This window comes from Pinus tabuliformis, chromosome 6, assembly GCF_031772625.1.
Source record: "Pinus tabuliformis cultivar Carrire ecotype Pingquan chromosome 6, CPIR1, whole genome shotgun sequence".
NCBI lineage: Eukaryota > Viridiplantae > Streptophyta > Pinopsida > Pinales > Pinaceae > Pinus > Pinus tabuliformis.
Window position 1 is genome coordinate 822,632,572 of NC_142292.1, and position 16,065 is coordinate 822,648,636.

Sequence of the window (16,065 nt, forward strand, 5' to 3'; positions counted from 1 at the left end):
GACGACTAGACAGATGCGGCGGTGGTCATTATGGCAAGAGAAGGCAAAATATGGAAATTATCAATATGGTTCATGCCATGAGAGATTCCGTAGAGTCCGCTTGCGAGGAAGGGACAGCTGGCTCAACCTTGATGGGAAGGCATGCAGCTACATTTATGTTAGGTCAGGGAGGAGATGTGTGTTTTGTGCGGATATCTTTCGTAGTAATAACGAAAGTACCTCCACTCTGCAGCGAAGGGAAGAGCGCATTATGGGAAACTCCATGGAAAGCAGCTATTTAACGGAGAGTCGTAGCTCTGGTTCTTTCACCTCTGTTCATAGCACTGCGAGAGACCACCACTTTTCTGTCCGTAGAAGGATTCACAGCGATAAGTTTAGAGGGTATAGTATGGAGGCGGGGAACTATAGGTGTTCGGCGGCCCACCATGAACTACGAACAACGCAGAACATGTATGAGACCAGAGCAGCAGCCAGGAGCAAACGCAAGATCGCGGAACTGGAAGCTTCTGTGAAAGAGGAAGAAGCGCAGCGACCGGAGGGGATCATTGCGGAGGAGGTCGACTGGTTACATGACCCGGGCACTCCTTCCAAAAGAGCCACTCAATATGTTCGGACCAAAGCGGAGAGCTGGAGAATCAAAACTCTCATGGCGAAAGCCCTGGATTCAAAGGAAGTCGGGAAGCAGCAATCTGGGAAGGGGAATTCCACTTCGGAGGAGCAGCTAGCAAAATTTCATGAAATCCATGACTCGCTGGATCGAAGAATTTCCACAATGCATGATGCTGTGGAAACTGTCAACAAGAAACTGACTCTGCTCATCAGGCTTCTTCGGCAAACTCTGAGCCCGGACCCCCTGATGCAGGAGCAAAAGATGAAGGAGGCAAGGAATTCCAATCCATGCAAGACATGCAGGCCAGAGTTGAAAAGCATGTTCTGGATGTGGGTTTAGACATAGTCAGTCGCATTGGCGGTTTTCCTCGCACCGGCGGGTTTCCTTAGTTTCTTCTTTATGGTTGTCTTATGTCTTCTGTCATGGCTTCGGCTTTATGCTAGATAGTTATGTTACTCTATTACTCTGTTTCTGTCATGGCTTCGGCCTTTTGCAAGTTAGTAATGTTACTCTGTTTCTGTCCAAGTTTTGATAGTGTCGTGGCGTTAAGTAACAGTTCTAAGAGTAAGCCGCCCTACGTGGTGTGCAGTTTAGTTTTGAAAACTCAGGGCTGGCTGTCAACACGTTTTAAATGGTCCATCTAAGGTTCGTTCTGCTTCGGCAGACTTTTTTGTAACATATTTTGTTCTATAATATACATATCTAACTTACAAAAAAAAAAATCTATTGTGTTAATCCATTTGGACAAGAGAACATAATAGTAGGAACAAAGAAAATTGCTTGTTGGGCTAGTTCTCTTGAAATCTTCTTATGCATTTTCATGCACAAAAACAACATTTAGTATTTTAGCTTTCCTTTGGACAAAATATGAAAGTGCATGCAAGATTATGTTAGTGTTTTGTTGGATAGATGATGCTTGATAGTGATTTTCTTTTCACAAATGCATGTGAAATGATGTTAAATAGGCATTTCCTAACATTTTGTTTATTTTTTATGCATGCACACAAATAGATTTTCAAGTGTTATTATTAAAAATTGATTATTGGTTTCTTAACATTTTATCTAATCATGATATAAAGTGTGTTGGCGACAACAATGTCGGGAAAGGATGGTGACTTGTGCAAAGGATAGTTCATGTTTAACATTGTGGTAGATAAATATTTGTTGGTCCATGCATATTGACTAATTCCAACTGTACGATGATCCACTAATGGAAACAATCAGACCACCAGGACACAAAGATTGAGGATTCATGGGTAAATGGTATCATGATGATTATGATAGCTTATAGCTAGTTATGTTGCATTTAAGATGATTTTTCCATGTAGTATTTTATAACAAATGTCAAGGGATGGATTCTCTTATAATCATTGAGTGAGGGGCAAACACCATAACGAGTGTTTAATAATAAAATTAAATGTTTGTTGGTTTTCACCCTATGGGGTTTCTAGTGTATATCGATGTCTAATAATGTGAATGTTGATTCTCTAATTTTTATGATGATAATTCCTTTCATGATGTGATGTTTATATTATCTAGTGTGTGTGATTTACTAACTGAATTAAAAGAATCATGGAACCAATGCATAGTTATAGCAAGAAATTTAAGTTAATATGCTACAACAATAATAATTAATGGTTGTGTAACTCACTATGCTTTTACTAAATATTTATCTATGTAATGATGATGGTTATTCTAATTATAATTGAGGGAATATAGAAAGTAATTTAGAAAGTTACAAAGTGGTAAATGCCAAAAAAAATTCCTAATTCTATGCATTTTCTTGCGAGGTTACCCGGAGGTGTTAAAAGTTGTATTAGGGAAAAATTTTACAAAACTCGCATGTTTTAGGAATCATTAAGCACAAAAAAAGTAGAGGTATGGTGCCAGTGGGAATCATATCAGGTATGATTCTAACTGAACTTGCAGTAGACAACAAATTGACATGAGATGCGTGATGCATGATTAATGACCACATGAAAGAATAGAAAATGATAATGTTTATTTAAAATTTGTGCTTGTGACATTTGAATATTGATGTGTATAAAGGACAATAAAACCTCTATTACAGCTATGAACAATCCTGACTAATCACTAGTTATAATGAGGATTAATTACCAACTTTTACATGCATACTATTATAACAATGATTATGGTGCATAAACAAAATGACTAAAGTTACAATGTACTCCTTATAAAGAATAAATTAATGTATGGTTTGTGTGATTATTAAAAAATGTAGAAGTTGGGGTTGACCCTGAAGAGGGCAATAGAACATTTAAAAAAAAACATCGAACTAACCTCTTTAGATGCTAAAAATGAGCAATGAGTTAAGAGGAATTCATATGATGGACTTAAATTCAATGAACAACTCATAGTAGCATAATGTTGGGTTGTGTTTCTTCATTTAAAGTTGTAGATGAAACTTTTCATTCCATGTGTTTGACAAAAGTAGTAAATGAGATCCAAAGTTTTGTTATTTTAAATGATTTCATCCCTGGGGATTTTGGATACGATTTAGCTCAATATCAAGGGGCATTCCTATCCCGGGGCTGTGTAATCCCCACATTGATTCCAAAAATGTGCTTTTCAGACTCAGATTACATAATCTGGTCAATTTTTCCAAATTTTCGCTGCCATGTGGCGATTGCTAACTGTGTTCTTTTGCAGAAATTTTACCATTCATGATATTAATATGAATCATGCTATTTTGTAAATTCTATTTTTATTCTCTCTTATAGTTTAATCATCTTTATGGAAATTTATTTCATTTCCTCTAACTATTTGTTAAAATTCCTCAATGGTTGTAGAATTCATGCCTACTAATTATTTATTAGAATGTCGCATTGGTGGTGAATTGCATGCTTTCAAATTCTTTTGTAAAATTCCTCAATGAATGTAGACTTCATGCTTGCAAACTATTTAATAAATTTCCTCAATGGTTGTAGATTGCACACTTGGAAATTGTTTCCCAAAATTCACCAATGGTTGTAGCTTACATGGTTGCAAGCTAATTGTAGAATAAGAAAAAAAATCCCCAAATGTCTATAGTTTTTCATGTTACTAAAGTGTTTGTAGTAATGTGTCAATGAATATGCCTTGTAGTTTTACTTGTGTGTGAAGTATTGATATTATTGTAAGACAATGAAAAATGAGGTTATGTAATAATATACATGTTGATAATTATTGAAGACATGATTAATAATGTGAGTGCAGGTTTGGAAAGGCCATTAAACATTGGAGATTAATTATAGAGTTGAATGTTTATAAGATTTATAATGAATTGTTAGGAGTGAAGTAGGGGCAAATGTTTTGAGTAAGGGTTTGATTCAAAAATGTTGTAGATTTGCTGATAATAAAATGGAGGCATGTCTTACCATCTAGAAATGTTTTTACTAGACATAAAGTATCTTAAAGGGTGATGTATTAAAGTAAGGGTGCCAAGTAAATAAGAAAAAAATATATCATATTTTGTGTCTTAGTGTTCAATGGGACTGTTATTTCTCTATAATTTTGATGGATGGTAAGGTGGGACCTTACGTAAAATATAATGTTATGGTATGCAAGATATGTTAATGAATTTTTTTTAAGTTGCATGATTTTTATTATGTGGAAATTTGGAATGTATACCACCTGCATGACATGTGATGATTTATGGGGTCCATGTTGAGAGTTAAGTATGGATACATGATGTACATAAATGTTCATTTTATTTAACAATAATATGCAAAGGGATAGTTACGTAAATTACAATGGATTTCTAGACATTGAATTATTATTGGATTAAATGGCTATGGAAGCCATGATGGGGACGATGTGATGATGTAATATTTTATTTTTTTATTGAATTAATAAATATATTGTTCTGGATATTGAGGAAAGAGCACTCAAGTTTTAAAAGACTTCTCTTCAACTTATGAAAAACTATTGGTGGTTAAGTCCACATGATGGACCTTTCCTAAAAGTCTCCTAAAAATCCCTAGGAGAAAATAATAAAAAGGAAAATATTAACATAATGGGAGAGAAATATTATGTTAATCACTTAGTTGGAGAGAAATACTAATTGGGGTGAAATAAAGAACAATGAGAGAGAAATGTGTGCTTTAAAGAAAAAGAAAAGAATATTTTTCAGAAAAACTAAAACAAAACAATCTAGGCAAAAGACTGACAGACCTTAAAGCGTGACACTGCTAAAAGTCTACGGGGAAGAAATATATGAAATAATCCACCAAGGAATCAACGAGGTTGTTGATTCTAGTGGCAAGTGGATCTTAGCTCGATGTGGAACTATTGGAGATAGTTCACAGTTGGGTGAACATGCTCGGTTCCTGAATAATTCCCAAGCATTAACTACGGTTAGATGAAATTATGTCTATATTCTGCTATTGATTTTGAAATCGTCTAAAGATGTTTGATGTTAAAATAGATTGTAAGTTGCATGTCTCTAATATGTTCTATGTGTTATAGTTTTTCATGCATGATCTATTAATTTATCTAATCGATAATTTTGATGAAATAGGTTGTGTCTGTAGGTATGTGTAAGGAAATGAACATGTTAAAAAATAATTATCTATATGCATGCATAGAGGAAATAAATTGAAATATATATGTGACTGAAATAATTCGTATTAGATAAAACAGTGAGCTATTGAACTCTAAATTCCTCACAGACTAGAGAAAAATGGCTAGAGATAAATTCCATGAGTTTGAATTTGATTGGAATAACTGTGGAATAGAAACACAGTAATTTCCAAACAACATTAGTGGCAAAGAAAGACTCATGTAACTGCTAAATAAAAGACAACATGCACTTGATACAAATTCTTATCATTTTGATGATTAGAGGGTATGTGCTCTCTCAGTACTTGTGGAGGTATTACGATTAAAGTATTATTTGACATTTTATAAATAACTAATAATGAAAAGTGTTTGACTTGATAAACATTATTGATTCTACTTATTAATCATAAAAATACTTCATTCTGAAGGCAAATGATTCCATTTTTTGTTATTTAGATTGTTATATTATGAGCAAAAGTTAATGTTCCAACAAAAGAAGAACATCAAGGATGACATTCTCTTTAAAGGGTGGAGTATGTAATATCCCTTGCATAAGATACCATCAAAACACTCGTAAAATGAGTGTTATTAAATAATTAAAGATTATTAATTCTTACATTCATATTACAATAAGAATATTCTTCTAATTCTTAATTACAAGAATATTACAAGAATTAATTCTTAATTCTTTTATTTAGAAGAATTTATATTCTTCTATGTAAATAAATTGTATTTTCAAAGTTGGTATATTTTATGAGTTTTAGAACTAATAAGTCATAGTTTTAGAAAAGCTATGGATAAGTGATATTTTTTGAATAAAGAAAAAGAAAGTCTACTTTGGAAAATCATGAGAGATTTATGGATGATTTATTGAGTGATTTTAGAATTTAGAAAATTATGGTTTGAGTAATTTATGGATTATTTATGGAGTGATTTTAGGATTTAGGAAAACTCTGATTTATGGAGTGATTTATAGGTGATTTAGGGAATGATTTTAGGATTGAGAAAATCTATTGCATTTTATTAATTCTACTTATTGTAAGCCTGTGGGAAAATATGAGAACTAATGAAAAAATACATGTAGAATCAAGCTAAGAAAGAGGAAAGAGGAATTTCAATCATGCATTAAAAGATAAGTAACTATTCTCTTTAAAAATTATTTCATTTTCATATGGTGCATGAAGAAATAAGAATCAAACTAGCCCTCGGGGCTTTGGATTGACGGTGAATGGGTGCACTGTTAAGGCACTCCTTGTGATAGGTCACTGCTTCAAAACCCCCATGGGTGCTTACCTACCAAAAAAATAAGAAATAAGAATCAAATTTATTTTCTTGAAAATTTTCATATGATATAGAGTCGACATTATTTTCTTGGGAAAACCTCCATGGGCTTTCATGCATAGAGGAATAAGTTTTTTTTTCATTGAATTCTTAAAAGATTTCACGTGCATTGAATTCTTAAAAGATTATCATGGCTAAATAATTGTGTGAATTGCATGAGTTATTGGAAAATAGGCTCCAAATATGTCTTGGTATCTCCAAAACCATGATAGATGTGTAAAAATGGAAACATGTTTTTGTAAATGAGTCCATTCTCACTAGAAGCCTTTTTCAAATTTAAAAAAATTGTTTTCAACTTATCAAAAACCACATCCAAAGATGATGACTAAAACAAGAAAAAAAAGTAAAATAATGTGTTTCCATTTGATTTGTCAACGCGATAAGAATAGTTGTTTATGCACATACATAAATAAATATATTGTTAATGTTCTTGAAAATAAATAAATTAATTGCATGCACAAACAAATAACTATTAAGTTTGATATTTATTGAAAAGAAATAAGTTATTCGCATGCACAAAAATAGAACAATTCTATTTATATTTCTTGAAAAGAAATAAGTTATTTAATGCATACAAAATAGAACAATTATGTTGATAATTATTGAAAATTAATTAAGTTATTTCATTTGAAATATTATCAAGGATGTTCTCACGATTCATATGCATTAAATTTTTAAGGAGAAATATTAGACTCTACAATAATATGTGCTTATGTGCATAGAAATAATATTTAGTATATTGGGTCTACTGGAAATGAATATGTGATTTTACATGCATGGAAAGTTTGAGTTGTGTAGAAAGAGATAGGTAACATTCTTTAGAAAGAGTTCACATAAAACCTTTGTGTAAAAGACAATTGGTTATGTTATTTGAGAAGGATTTGTTATTCATCTTATTTCTTGAGGAAATATTACAAAATGTATGATGTGTGAAATGATAGGAAAATATTTTGTATATCATGCATAATAGCTAGTGTGCTAGATAACCTTTGGAAAAAGAATAATTAGTGTGTTGGATTTCTTGGAAAATAAATATATCTATATTTGTATTGAAAGAAGTATATGTTGTGTTTGAACTTCTCAAAAAGAAGAGAAGAGAAAAACATGTCACTGTATGCATTATTGAATTATATTCTTAGAGAGGAAAATTGGTGATCACATGCTTTATTGTGTTTAGATTCCTTTGGAAGATTTTTTAGAACAAAATATACACTTCATCCATAGAAAATTATAGTGTTGGTATTAGATTTATAGAGAAAAGGAAGGTGCAATCACATAATTGATTGTGTTAGCCTTCTTTTGGGAAAAACAATATACTGTTGCACACCTAAAGGGATTGGCGATGGTATTAGCTTAATTTTGGGAGAAGATTATATATACTTATTGTGATATATATTTTGGTAAGAGGAAAATGTCTCTTTGCATGCATGAAAGAATAAATGTTATGCAATTGATCCCTTGGAAAAGAAATGTGTATTTTCCGTGCAAGATTTGGTTAGTTTCCTTTGGAAAGAAATATATTTTTCACAAGAAAGAATAACATGCTATCATGTTATTTTTTGTTGGAGAGAACAAGTAGTTGCATGCAAGAAATTATAATTATTTTTTTAACAATGTTTTAAATAGAGATTGCATTTTTATTTATAATAGCCATTGTGAATAGCTCTCTTGTGGAAAATATGTTTTTGGAGAAGAATATGCATTCACATACATAAGTATAAAATATATTGTGTTAATCCCTTTGGAAAAGAAAATATAATAGTAGGAACAAAGAAAATTATTTGTTGGGCTAGTTATCTTGAAAGCTTGTTATGCATTTTCATGCACAAGAACAATATCTAGTATGTTAGCTTTCCTTTAGACAAAATATGAAAGTGCATGCAAGATTATGTTAGCATTTTGTTTGATAGATGATGTTTTATAGTGATTTGTTTATTACAAATGCATGTTAAATGATGTTGAAGAAGACATTTCCTAACAATCTATTTATATTTTATACATGTGCACAAATAGATGTTGAAGTGTCACTAATAAAGATTTATTATTGGTTTATTCACATTTTATCTAATCATAATATCAAGTGTGATGGCGACAACAATGGTACAAAAGGATGGTGACTTGTGAAAAGATAGTTCATGTTTAACATTGTGGAAGATAAATATTTGTTGGCCCATGTAGATTGACGAATTCCAACTCTAGGTTGATCCACTGAATGAAACAGTTAGACCACAAAGACATAGAGATTGAATATTCGTGGGTAAATGATATCATGATGATTGTAATAATTTATAACTAGTTATGTTTCATTTAAGATGATTTTTATATGTAATATTTTATGACAATGGTCAAGGGATGGACTCCTTTATAACCATTGTGTGAGGGGTGAACAACCTTATGAGTGTTTAATAAAAAAATAAATGTTTTTTCTTTTTCACCCTATGGGGTTTCCAGGGTATATTAGTGTCTAGTGATGTGATTGTTCATTGTGCCATTTTTATGATGATAATTCCTCTCATGATGCGATGTTTATATTATGAAGTGTGTGATTTACTAACTAAATTAAAAGAATCATGGAAATGATGCATAGTTATAGCACGAAATTTAAGTTAATATTATACAACAATGACAACTAATGGTTGTGTAACTCACTATGGTTTTACTAAATATTTATATATGTAATAATGACGGTAATTCTAATGATCATTGAGGGACTATAGAAAGTAATTTATAAATTACACATTGGTAAATGCCAATTTTTTTTCCTAATTCGATGCACTTTCCCGCGCAGTTATTGGGGGATGTTAGAGAGGAATTTATTAGACAATAGTGTATAAATCCATTACAGTAAATTACTCATCATGAGCTCAACATGTAGCTTGTTAGAATTGTACTTGTTGGTGAGGCTCATCAATCGGTAAAATATATGGACCTTAATGCACTTCCATCTTACTAAAATCAACTCTTCTCATAATTCTTTACATGTTTTAATTATATTTTACTTAATGAGAAGAGTAAAAGTAAGATGTCATGTCTAGTGGTCTAATGTGCATTGATTGCAGGTTTTTGGAGCAAATAATGGCAAACTAGGTTGCAGGAACTCGAATGAGAAAAGAATGAGAGATTATAGGAGATGGGATATCCCTCATTAGCTCTTCAATCACTCGAAGATCCCTAATTCAAATCATAGCAGCTCGGAGTTGCAGGCAGTCGAGTAATGCAGTTCATTGGTAGCCAAGCTAGTGATAGTTAAGAACCGGTTAATCTGAAGAGTGGGAGTCAAGACTCCCTAGATTTAAGGAAGTTGTTGGAAACTTTATTTGAATAAATAAAGGGGCCTAGAGCCTCATTAGTATTTTATTTTTTATGCAAAATGGCTAAGTAGTTTTCGAGTTGAAGGATTATGACCAAACACTGTTTTGTATTTTTGATATGTTAATGAAAATGAGCAACATTCCCTTGATCCAACACTGAGGTGACTCATAAGGCTGAAGCTCTTGGGTCAGGGCCCAACCCTAGTAGCATAGGTTCCTCTTACTGTACTTGTATGCTTAGGTTATCTCATATATTAGTTGTTAAATAGATTTTGGTGTTGTTAAATTGCAAGTATAGGTAGATTTGAATAGTTTGCTTCCATTTGTGAATAGCTTTAACAGTAGAATTATGAGGATAAGAAAATATTCAAACTAAGGGTGATAACAGGTGGATCTTACCTCATTCCTCCCTTCTTGGGACCATCGCTTGAGGAACAACTCCCATTCAACCCAAAAAGGCATAATTTTGATTTCTTATGAAATGTAGGGTTTTTTTGCTAATTAGGTCATCATCTTTCAGTTTTAGAAGATAGGTTGCAGTCATCATTAATGATATGTTAATTTCTGAATTAGATTTCATGTTGCTTTCATAATAGGTTTCAAGCATTCCCATGCATAAACTTGGCAAATAAATGATTTAAATTATGTTTTCTTATATTTTTGTAAACCCTTCTTACTTTGAGATGATTTATGGATAAATTCCAACACTGATGTATATGTTGTAGGAGTGTCTACATTGCATGAAGACCTTATGTCATCAGCCACAGCCAAACCATATCCACCCATGATCGCCAAAGGTCACTCAGTTCTCAATTCGAGTTATCGTTTTGCAAGGACAACTTTCCATGTTTATTGAGAAAATCCAACCATCATAAAGCTTTGATTTGAGTTCTGAGTGAGTTCCTACCACTCCTTTTGCTTATTTCTTCCATTAATCACCTTCCCTAAGCTTCATACCACCTTCCAGCCCACTCCTTATGCTTTCGGCCCATTCTCGTAGGAAAACAAGGGATCTTGTAGGTGAACTAGGACATCCTGTAGGAGACCTATAGTGGCCTATTTTGAGCTCGAATTGTGAAGACAGAATTACAAAAGCCAAGAGTACACCCCTAATTTTCTCCCAAGCCACATGAACCATTACACTCATCTCCCTCCACACCTGTCCCACCTGCCATGCAACCAAGAAGGATTAGCATTCAGATTTTTACAAAAAGATAAAAAGAAAAAGTGTTTATATTCATTCACGCACATAGAAGTTAAATGCTTGTTTAGATGATATTTCATGCTTACGTTAGTTAAGGTTTCACATGTGTTAAATTATAATTCTTTTGAAAGAAAGGTATATAAAAAATAGTTAGATAAGCTATGTTTTTTGTAGGCATCTATTTCAGTCTTTCATTACTACAGTAAGTAGCATTTCAATTCTCTCAATTAGGGTACAATTGTCCTCTCTCAATTGGTAATCAAAATTCTTCTAAATCAATAGAAGGATAGTTTCAGAAGCCCTAGTGGTTTATCACCCTAGCTCAATAGTGACAAAGAGTGGACCCATAACATCTATTTGTGTATACAACATTGTCACCTTTGAGTTTCTACCAACCCCGAGTTGATGAAGTAAAGTTGGTAGCCCCAGGAGTTGCAACATCCTTGTTGCAATACTAGTCCTCATCACTTGGGAAGAGTGGATGACATTTTTCCCAACCACCTAAGCTAAGCCCCCTTGAGCTTACATATTAAAATTATCCATGCATATTAATGATTTCAAATATTATTATTAAAATACCTCACCGACTATAGATAGACAATGACAATAGTTATATGGGGCTATGCTCCCACAATTGAAAAAAGGTGGGAATGCAAGCTTCTTGGTGAAGCCATGTGTGATTATGAGAGCATGTATATTTAGGCTCACAATTTTCAAATATTATTATTAAAATACCTCACCGACTATAGACAGACAAAGACAATAGTTATATGGGGCTATGATCCCACAATTGAGAAAAGGTGGGCATGCAAGCTTCTTGGTGAAGCCATGTGTGATTATGAGAGCATGTATATTTAGGCTCACAATTTTTCTTGTTATGGGTTCATTCTTCATTATTATAATTCACTTTGTGGTTCTTCCTTCTACAGGGAGAAGAAGAATTCTACAATGAAGAGCCATTGTTGTTGGTTGTGTGTTGATACATGTAAATTATAGGATGAGAAAATGTCTAAGTTCCATTATATATTGACATTGTCGATAAAAATGTCCATGGATGAGAGTCTCTAGAACTTTTAGCATTGAAATTTCCTAACTAGTAGCATTAGAGCCCCTGAGGGACATAAAATAACATAAGGAGAAGATTTCATAAAAGGGGATTCATTTCCAGGGATTGTGTAGATGAAGGGGAAAGAGAGCTAGAAGTCAATATTATGGACTAGTTAAGTAATTATGAAAATGAAACTCCTGTGTATAGGTAGAAATCTTGAAATCTAACCACCAGTGAGAGATGGAGCTAGCCTAGGAACCCATCATTGTGGTATCATAGCCTTAGCTTGGTGGTGTCTTGTTGTAGAGAATGAATGTGAAATAATGTCTATGGTTGGGTAGAACATCCAACATGTGTAGTCTGTGAATATTTCAAAAGGATAACTTCCTTTTGTGTTCACTATGTATTTATAATAATTATCATCCTTTTACTATTGAGTAAACTTATGAGCATTTGCATGGAATACATTTATTTTCACTGGTTATTTGCATGAGTTCTTGAGTGTCATGCATCACTTCATTATTTTCTTGAATTAAATGAATGCCATCAAAAGTTGAAATTTGCACAGAAACTGCATTATTTTAGGGCACCGAGACACACCCGAGACATAGAAGTACATCACAAGCCAGATGAGATAGAGATCAGGCTTTATATTAGTTTTAGGAACTAGGAACAATGATGGAATGTCAAAATCCAAAAGTGCCACACACCTCTTTCTATAAATACCAACAGAAATTTTTTATGCTCATATTTAACATTTCATGAAGAACATATATACCTTTTTTCAATAGAAATAAAAGGAAAATAAAATTAGTAGAAAGAGTCTTGAGAAACCAACACTATCAATCAGATAAAATAACACCAAAACATAAACAAGAAATGTTGGCACCATAATAACTCATCTCCTGCCATTAACTGTAAATTTAGCAATTTAGTATATAAAATGATATTTTCCTATTTCTAGACAGTTATATGGCCTAAAGTATATATATATTTTAGGGATAATAAGATGAAAGATAAAATAAAATGAAATATAATGTGAGACCACGAAAGAGACTTTGTCTGTCACGGGAGTTACAGGCAGAAGAATATCTAGACTAACAAAATAGAATAATCAGGTTGTAAGGGGATATTACATAGAATAGGAATAATGGATATTAATATGTACTCTCATCATGGACAGTTACACAGGAACATGAATCAAACAACTATTTTCATTGCTCCAATCATCTGTCTTTTTATAATGGAATAAACATTTGCATTGCTTCAATCATATTTTCTATGATTTATATGATGAATTCTTCTAGGTGAAATAGTGCATGTTTTGTACGATGGGTGTATTTCCTCATTAGTTGCAATGTGGATTCATAATTTGGATAGTTGTTGGTAGTCCTTTCATCAAGGCGAATAACAGAGTTATGATTAGTTCATGAGATGATTGTGACATTTTTCTCATACATAGATATAGTTCGTTGTTTGTGCATAGTGCACATGCATGTAAGCACCAGAGGTTAAGTCATAAAAAAATATACATAACGCATATTTGGCAACCAATTTTGTGTGCATGAACAATTCAATTAGGTCAAACTTAGTTCAAGGCCCCAAGGTCCATACTAGTTCAATATCAATGCAGATACTTAAGAACCCAATCATAGTATGAAAATATACTAGAACCATCATAACCACCATCAAAATCGCATTCCATATTAGCTTTTCTAAATAATATGGACATAATCCTACATTCTTGAGGCCAATAAATTTACACTCATGAAATCACCAGAGAAAACCTTTGTAGTAGGAGAACGCATAAGGGATATCCTTTAACAAAATGAGGATCTAGACCATAATCTAGGTGTGAATTGTGGTTGTTGGATGTAACAATAAAACAAGATTATGCCTTGTGAAACCAACATATACTTCAGAGGCAGAAGCAGACTCCCAGCCAGTGAGGGCATCTCGTGGGTTAGATTTTATTGTAGCGGCTACAACACCCTATAAAATTTTGGCTTGCACTCAAATTTCAGAGCCTTCCTTAGTTTTTCATTTATGGTTTCAAACACTCGACCTCATTCTGTGAGCTCCCTTAGAGTCTTTTCAACCCTTTTTCTTGTTTGACTAGCTGTCATATTTTGGCATGTTGATTTCTTTATCATGCTTAGGGTCCTATTCTAGTGATTTTGAAGGTCTATTTTCATGTGTTTGAGTTGTCCTAGCTATGTAAGCATCGGTCACACTCATACACAAAGTTGTAAGAATTGTCAAACAAGTGCCATCATGGTCATCCTAAGGTCTATCTCAAGTGTCACACTTGTCGCTCTTTGATTTAGATAGTCTCATAGAGGGTAATGATTTGTCTTGTTGTGCCAGTGGTTTATGTTTTCATGTCGTCAAAGTATGCTAAGTGTGTGATTACAATGTCAAGTTCCTCACCAGTTCACTTGCCTCCCACACATAGTCATTTTCCTTAAAATCCTTCTGACTGGACAACCTCACTTCACCGAACCACAACTGGACTGCACTGTACAGTCTCAACCCTTAGTCATGCTTCTCTACTTCTTGGAATTGCACACTACATAGAGATTGTCCTTCGAGGCAGTTGCATTATGAAATCCCAGAAGTTAGTAGTCTTCCTTCCATCCCTGAATTGCGCAGAAGATGCCTCAAGCCTGTTCTGAACTATGTGTTTCTTAGGATCAGTGATCAAGCCTTCCCACCACATCCTGAAACCCTACAATGTGTATAGACCTGAGCCTACTTTTCCTGCTATAACTACACAGACATGTCCCCCAGTGCCCTCCCTCAACTAGGACTCACTGCTCCTAGAAAATGCGCCTAACTATCATATCTAGTTCCTTTGCTACCATGCCCTGTCTTCCCTCAAAAAACTATGCAGACCTGCCTCCTAGGGTCTCACCTTGTAGTTTCCATTGCTAATATCAACTGTGGAATCCTCCCTCCAAGTGGCCTCTGCGGAATTTTTCTAGACAATGAATATTGTGTTCTGAATTTCCTCAGTTAAGCCTAAGTTGTGCATTGTGTAGTCTCAGTGACTAGTCTCCCTCTTGGTCACCTAGAACTATGTAATACATAGTTTCTGAGCCCTCTTCCAAGCCTCTCATCCATCCTAGGCCTAGTCCATGGATAAAAATGCATGCATATTAGACTAGGAGGTTTTGGATTTGATTTCATCCCATCATGAGTGAATTGTTTGAACAGGTACACTATTAGATCATGGCGATATGATGAAGGAGATGAAGAATGAGAAAGAATGCTAGAAGACTTACCTATAGTATGATGGACAAAATAAGCTCATCAAGAACAAGCGAAGGGAACACATGCATGCAACCACTTTTTAGTACCAATACCATTGAAGACCCCACAACATCAATCCATGCAGAGGAGAAAAGAAATCATATCCACCACTCAGCAAAAATAACAACTTGACATTGCCACCACATCTAGCTAATCCATGTCAGCAGTGCCATGTCAAGTTGTGTCATAAGCTATCAATGCCACATCTCTATTGTGGGCTATATCTGTTGTAAAACAAATGAAATGTAAAGTGAAATTCCAATGGACACACAGTAATATGAAGAGTCATGTCAGTTGAAAAGCCATAGGAAGTTGAATGATCATGAGGATAGTTCAAGAGTCACAAGGGTCAAGCATCACCCTTGGCTATATATACCCCTCACATTTTATGGGCAAGGAATTTTTACCTTGTCTCCTCCCATAAAGCATTGAGAGTTTTCAATCAATTCTTTGAGGAGTGAGGAGTGCTCCAATGTCCCACTATTGGGGCCAGTGATGTATGGTGTACATATGTGTCTTCGAACTTTTGCTTAATACAAAACCCTGTTAAGGCCAACACGTTTTCGTGCATATTTTGTATATGTTTGTAAGACTATTCTTTTGGAATTTTTAATTCATCTTTGTTTCAGATGTACTAAGATAGTTGAACTATTTTGGTTGTTTTAGTACTTACCTTGTT